The 6,676-nt window shown below is 48.6% G+C and overlaps 1 long non-coding RNA gene across 1 annotated transcript; it reads left to right on the top strand.

Annotated features, from left to right (window-relative positions):
* Positions 1-2,036: 2,036 nt before the first annotated feature.
* LOC120243439 lies at positions 2,037-2,836 on the top strand. Its single transcript, XR_005531317.1, has 2 exons — positions 2,037-2,370; positions 2,572-2,836. It is a non-coding gene; the product is annotated as an uncharacterized LOC120243439 (long non-coding RNA).
* The last annotated feature ends 3,840 nt before the right edge of the window (positions 2,837-6,676 follow it).

The following is a 6,676-nucleotide window of genomic DNA, read 5'->3' as shown; positions in this document are numbered from 1 at the left end:
CTATTTTCTTCATCCACACATACACGCAGCTACGGCCCCACTTTCAGAAAACAGTAGTGCAAGTGCCCCACTGGCAAACTATGAAGGCATTAGCGTATTGATTTTAAGACGGCCATTTCTTACGGCATCACTTTTTAGTAAGGACCGGACATGGCTCCAAGCGCCTGGAATGCGCAGCCCCCAGAAGCAGGGACCCCTAGAAGAGGGGCGGCATGCGGGGCGATGGCAGCCAGAGCGGCAGAATTTAGTCGAGCACGGAGCCAGTCTTCTTCAAGGGCTGCCCGTGCTGTTTCTTTCATGGCAACCTGGGGTCCAGTCGATTGATGCTGGCTTGATAGTCAAATGAATGAATGAATAAATGAATGAATGAATGAATGAATGAATGAATGAGATGGAGAGATTCAGATGTTCAGATGCCTCTGGGAAAATGAGAAGAAGGGCATCTTATGATCGGGGAAGGCTGCTGCTCCCGTGCATGTGGTGTTGAGGGCCAGGCGCTGGCCTCGGCCCACCCGAGGATGGATGCTCGGCTCTTCCTGAGAGATGAGTGTACTGCAACCCATTGAGACTCCATGTCTGCAGCTCACGGTGCACCCGCCGTGGCCGGGATCCAGAGCTTCTCCATTCGGAGACTTGACCGCAGCAAATGCCTTCCGACCTTCTATGTGATCGCTCTGGGAGTCTGACCGTCCCCCGAATTGGTGGTGATTTCGCCCAGGCAGTGGGCAGAATCACGACTTCCCTCTTGACCCGTTACACATTGGACCACGCAGTCGTTCTGAGCTTATTTTTCATAGCATTAGGGAAATAGGGATATACAAGCATACTCGTTTTATTGTGCTTTGCAGATGTGGTGTGTTTTACGATCTGAAGGTCTATGGCCACTCTGCCTTGAGCAAACCTGTTGGTGCCATTTTCACAACAGCATTTTGCTCACTTCCTGTCTCCACGTCACATTCTAATAATTCTTCCAATGGGCCAAACATTCTCGATACTAGTATATTTGTCATGGTGATCTGTGATTAGTGATTACCAATTGTGGAAAGCTCGGATGACACCATTTTTTAGCTATAAAGCGTTTGTAATTAAGGTAGGTACATTTTTTTTAAATGTTTTTATTTATTTCTAGGAGAGAGAGAGAGAGACAGCGTGAGCAGGGGAGGGTCAGAGAGAGAGGGAGTCACAGACTGAAACAGGCTCCAGGCTCTGAGCTGGCAGTCAGCACAGAGCCCGACGCCGGGCTCGAACTCACGAACCGCGAGATCATGACCCAAGTGAAAGTCGGACGCTTAACCGACTAAGCCACCCAGGCGCCTCAAGGTAGGAACATTTTTAAGACATAATGCTATTGCACACGTAAGGACTAGCATAGAGTGTGAACGTAATCTTCATATGCACAGGCAAACCAGAAACATCCAATTGATGTGCGGTGATATTCCCTTTGTGCGGGAGTCTGGGACCAGACCTGCACTGTCTCCCGGTCACGGTGCCTGTGCAGGAAGCTCAGGACTACAAAGCTGTCGGCGGCTCTGACGGTGACAGATTAATCACTCAACATTCATTAGGACTCAATTATTGTGATTCTTTAGTGTTTTGTGGTCTCTCCTTTCATGTTCTACAAACAGGCTTGGCTGCGGGTTTGAAGATAGAACATTCTGGAAACCAGTGTAAAGTCCCCAGGGGAGGGGGCTCTTTAATCACCATTTACTCCACCATGCAGAGTTTCATTCTTCTGACTTTTCAGCCAGTGCCAGAGGCGAGAGGAGCTCTCTGGAGATTTTGCAAATGCCAGCGTGTTCACGGCGGGCCCTCCACTCTCCGGTCTGGGAAGCCTTCTCGGCGGCGGCGGCCACAGGTTGCTCCAGGGGAGCCCGTCTCCCCCATCGGACATGCCAGCTCACCGGGGGGACACCTGCCCCACACAGCTCTTGATACGTGGATGCAGAGCATCCTAGGACCACGTTCAATGTCATCAGCTTCTGTGACATCACAGAGGGACATGGCTCTCTCTGCCTAACATCTACTGATGACACGGCAAAGGGCACATGAGGCCCAGGCAGAGGCCGCTCGCGTCTCATAAACTGTGCCCTCTCTCTCTACCCCTTTCGTCGTTCAATTCAATTACAGGGCACACACCTGCCCTCCCTTTGAATAGTTTAAATTACATGTGAAATGATAGCAATCTGGAGTCTAGAAGAAAGTTGTAGGTGTTTATGTAACATTTTATGCACACACACACACAAAGTCAGCAATCCCCATGGCAACGGGCCTGCCGCCTGTGTTTCTGGAGACAATTCAAGAAGCAAGGAGGAAAGAGCAACGCCGGGTGACTGAATTTCAGGGGTTTGCAGGAAACCTTTCCAGACATAGGTAACTTCTCGTTCTCTCCCAAGTAAGGTTCTTTGTGGCTTCAAGTCATCTCAGGGGGGAAGGGGGCTTTACACCTCGCAATTGTCAAACATCTTCCTTTCAACCTTCCCTGTCTCTGTTGGCTTGAAGAATATAATTTCTTAAAGCATTTTTTTGCGTCTTGACTTAAGACCACATCTCAATGTCCTTTCCCTTCTCAAGCAAATGTCGTAAACAGGCAAAGGACAGCATAATCTGAAAAAGCACTTAATTCTCCATGGAAAGAACTACAAGGGATAGCATCACAGATGCCTGTACAACCTTCACCTAAACTGACGAATTCTGGACTGTTGCCACCCCCACTGTGCTGCTCCTTCTGCCTCCCGAGATACGCACATCGCCAATCTCAAGGTGTGGGCAGAACCGATTTCTTCTGAAGGCCTCTGTTGGTCTGCTGGTATCTGTGACCAATACGCTGAGCTCGCTGCCTTGATTTTCTCCTGTGAGTTACTGAATTAGCCCCCTGTACTCCACTGTGACCACATCCTAACTAATTCTATCTGCAATGACCCCAACCACCTGGTAAGGTCGATTCCTAGGGCACTGACCGTTAGGACAACAACGTGGAGATTTTGCACACAGGTGTTAAGTGAAGGTACCTGGGAACATGTTAGAAAAATCAGTTCTCTGGCCCAACTCCACATCTACTGAACCAGAAACTTTAGAAGTGGGTCTGGGGGCGCCTGGGTGGCTCAGTCGGTTAGGCGTCCAAGTCCTGATTTCGGCTCAGGTCATGAGCTCACAGTTCGTGGGATTGACATGAGTGGGATTCTGTGCTGACAGTGTGGAGCCTGCTTGGGATTCTCTCTCTCTCTCTCTCTCTCTCTCTCTCTCTTTCTCCCTCTCTCTCCCACTCTCTCCACTTCCCCCCGCTCCCGCTTTCTCTCTCTCAAAATAAATAAATAAATAAATAAACTTTAAGCACAAGCAGAAGTAGAGTCCAGTGACCGACATAGTAAAGGCACTGTGGGGATGCTCACGCCCCCTCCCAGGCTGGGAACCGTGGTTTACACTACTCTTGGCTGAGAGCCGTCCACGGCAGCTGAAAGCACCGGGCTGGCGGACTCCCTTCCCAGAGGAGCATCTGCATCCCGTGGGGGTGGAGGGTGAGTGGGGCATCCTGCCCTGGGGCTCTGGGCCACACCGCCACCTGCTAGCTATCTATGCTGCTATCAGACACACACACACGTCAAGGGAATATTCCCAAATCAATAGAACTACTCCACAGGCTGTCCACCGATGTATCCTTTTCATTTCGAAAACCAAGCCAGCACGTGTTCTCAGATGTTTCTCTGTCCCTGTACAGCACATAGGAGAATACAGGGAACCGTGTGAGGCTCACAGCTCTTTTGGCCAGAAACACCACACCACTGAGTTCCACGGCTCTTTCTCACATGCTGCGCAGGAGAGCTCTGAGGCCACCCTTGTTCTCTGGTTCATCGGGAGGGAGAGAGAGAAAAGATACCCACTGCTTTCTGGTCTTTCCAAACTTCCCATGCGTGCTCCCTGGAGCTCACGGGTCCTTTCAGGGTCCGACCAACATGTAACTCCTTCCACTCCGCACCTGATGCTCTGTTTCTCTTGACCCTCAGTTTAGGAGAAGCTATTTATCTGATATTTTGGAGCAAGAACCAACCTGATGAAAGATTTCCAATTTTTGCGTCCAATTCCAAAGTTAAGGGTTTCGAGCTCTTGTTTTCCATGTGTGTTATGACATCCCATTCTTCGCGGAAATCAGCATCACGTGTTCGTGTGATGGCTTGACTCTTGGGAAGAACCATGCTAGACTAAGAACCCCAACAGAAGGTGGGTTGATGGATGGATAAATACCCATGGCAGGTTGACTGAGAATGCGAAGATAACTGGTCTCTTGAGCTCGTTGGAGACTCGGTAGCCCAAGTGGTTCCTGAGAAGGAAGCCAAGTTGCTCCCAGACCCTGCAGCCAAGCTCAGCTAAGTGAAAACGGTGACTTCTCACTGTCCCCCTTAATGCCGCCGCCATGTTAGCTACCCGTCTCCCCACTGTGCATTTCAGGATGGCATAATTGGGTTTGTCAGCTGGAAGCAGTCTTGAGCTCTTCACTCTGAGAGATGCTGACACTGATCTATCAACTCTGAGAGGCAGTCTTGAGCCTAAGAAGCCAATTCTGGGAAGTGCTCATTAACGCTAATGAAATGGATGTAATTGAAGTGTGATACACTTTCTGCCGATGTGGTAACAAGGATGGGCTCCGTCTTTGAATACACCCCTCTGATGTTATCAAAGCCCTTCTTCTTTTTTTAAGAAAAGATATTAAGATATACTTATTGTGAAGTATAGACTAACTAGATTAGGTCCTTGCTCTTTGGTAAACATGAAAATTGGCCTTGATTTTAATGGCTTGTTGCCACGTTATCTGCTGCCAACATCTGGGAAGGGTGTTTCAAAGAAACAGAACCTCTTCCATGGCCAGGCAAGGCCATTATGTTCCCAACAGACACTTCTTACCTCACGTTCATGGGGACCGTGTTATTCCCTGAGAACCACAGCTGCCTTCAACGTCCGAGAGTAGGTGGGTTATAACCTGCGATTACAGATATGCCTCCGGCCATCACCCATTGGTTTTCCTCCACGTTTCTCAATGCCGTCATCACTGATTGGCATTGTGGCTCAGAATACCCTCTGTTGGGGAGAGGGAGGTTGTCCTGTGCGATGTGCAATGGGGAACACCTAGTATCATCCCCGGTCTCTACGCAGGAGACACCAGAGGAAAACTTCTCCCAGCTCTGATAACCAAGTATGTCACACGAGGTTTCCAAATGTCCCATAGGAAGGGGATACATCTGACCCCTGGTTGAGAACTGCTAGTTTTGCCTGAATGGAAGCAAGGCCATCCTTCCTCCTAAAAGATGTAGCTGTTACCATAGAGATGGAAGTTAATCAGTTGTAATACTTTCAGGTGCATCCAGCAGCTCTCAACCAGGAGTGGCTATAATGTGCCCTCCACGTGGGGCGCTGAGGGCTCAGTCGGTGAAGCATCCAACTCTTGGTTCCAACTCTGGTCATGATCTCACAATTCATGAGTTTGAGCCCCCGTCTCTCTCCCCTTCCCCCACTCTCTCTCTCTCAAAATAAATAAATAAACTTAAAAAAATTATTTAATGTGTCCTCTGTGTAACTTCAGGAAAAACATAGGTAATTAATATAAAAATAATAATTCAATTATTTACGTTTACCAAGTGCTCAAAATGTGCCCATCACAGGTTAAAATTCTCGCAATAGCCCTAAGGGTTGCTGCGATTACTCTTATCCTCATATGGAAACTGAGGCACGGAGAAGTTGAGGACCCTGTCCATGTTGCTGCCAGGAGGCCGTGGGTCTAGGATTTGAACTCAAGCATCATCTCTAGAACTTACCCCCATCCCGATGCTACCGGTGGGCATCTGCTCCTGCCTTTGCCCAGTGGATGAACCCCTTGTGTTGTAGTATTGATACCTCGGTTTCCCCTTTGTCAAATACTCTGCCTCTGCTCTCAGTCAGCACATTGTTAGTGGGATTAATCCACCACTTGCAACTTCGAAGGATAGCCTGGTGAATAAGCACATTCAAATGTTCTGGTCCCAATAAATGCATGAGGGATGGGTACGTGGCTCAAACCAACCCAAGGAGACTCAACTCCAGCTCATCTGTGACCAAAATGTCCACTTACAAATTTCTGGTGTGGTGGTCGTGGTGGTCGTGGTGGTAATATACACAGACATAAACTCCACCATCATAACCAACGTTGAGCATACAGTTCAGTGGTATTAAATTCACTCACCGCTGCCCATCTCCAGAATCCAATTCATCTTGTGAAACTGAAGCTAGTCACCCATTCAATGACAAATCCCCCAGCCCCCAGCGCCTGATGACCGTACTCCTCCTTTCTGTCTCGATGGCTGTGACCATGTACCTCCCATAAGAGGAATCATTCGGTATTTGTCATTTTATGACTGGCTTACTTCACTTTGTATGATGCCCCCAAGGTTCATTCATGTTGCAGCAAGTGCCAGAATCCCGTTCCTTTCAAAGGCTGAATCATATCCCGTTGTTATGCGTGGACTCCCCTTGCTACCCATTCATCTGTTGATGGACACTCAGGTTGCTTCTGCTTCTTGCTCGTTGTAAATAATGCAGCTGTGGGCATACGAATGTCTCTTCAGGATTCTGCCTTCAGTTCTTTGGTCACACATACACAGAAGTGCAACTGCTGGCTCATACAGTAATTTTATTTTTAGTGTTTTGAGGT

Source organism: Hyaena hyaena, unplaced genomic scaffold (genome assembly GCF_003009895.1).
Source record: "Hyaena hyaena isolate Hyena2069 unplaced genomic scaffold, ASM300989v1 scaffold_343, whole genome shotgun sequence".
NCBI lineage: Eukaryota > Metazoa > Chordata > Mammalia > Carnivora > Hyaenidae > Hyaena > Hyaena hyaena.
This window is presented reverse-complemented; position numbering and strand designations above follow the sequence as displayed.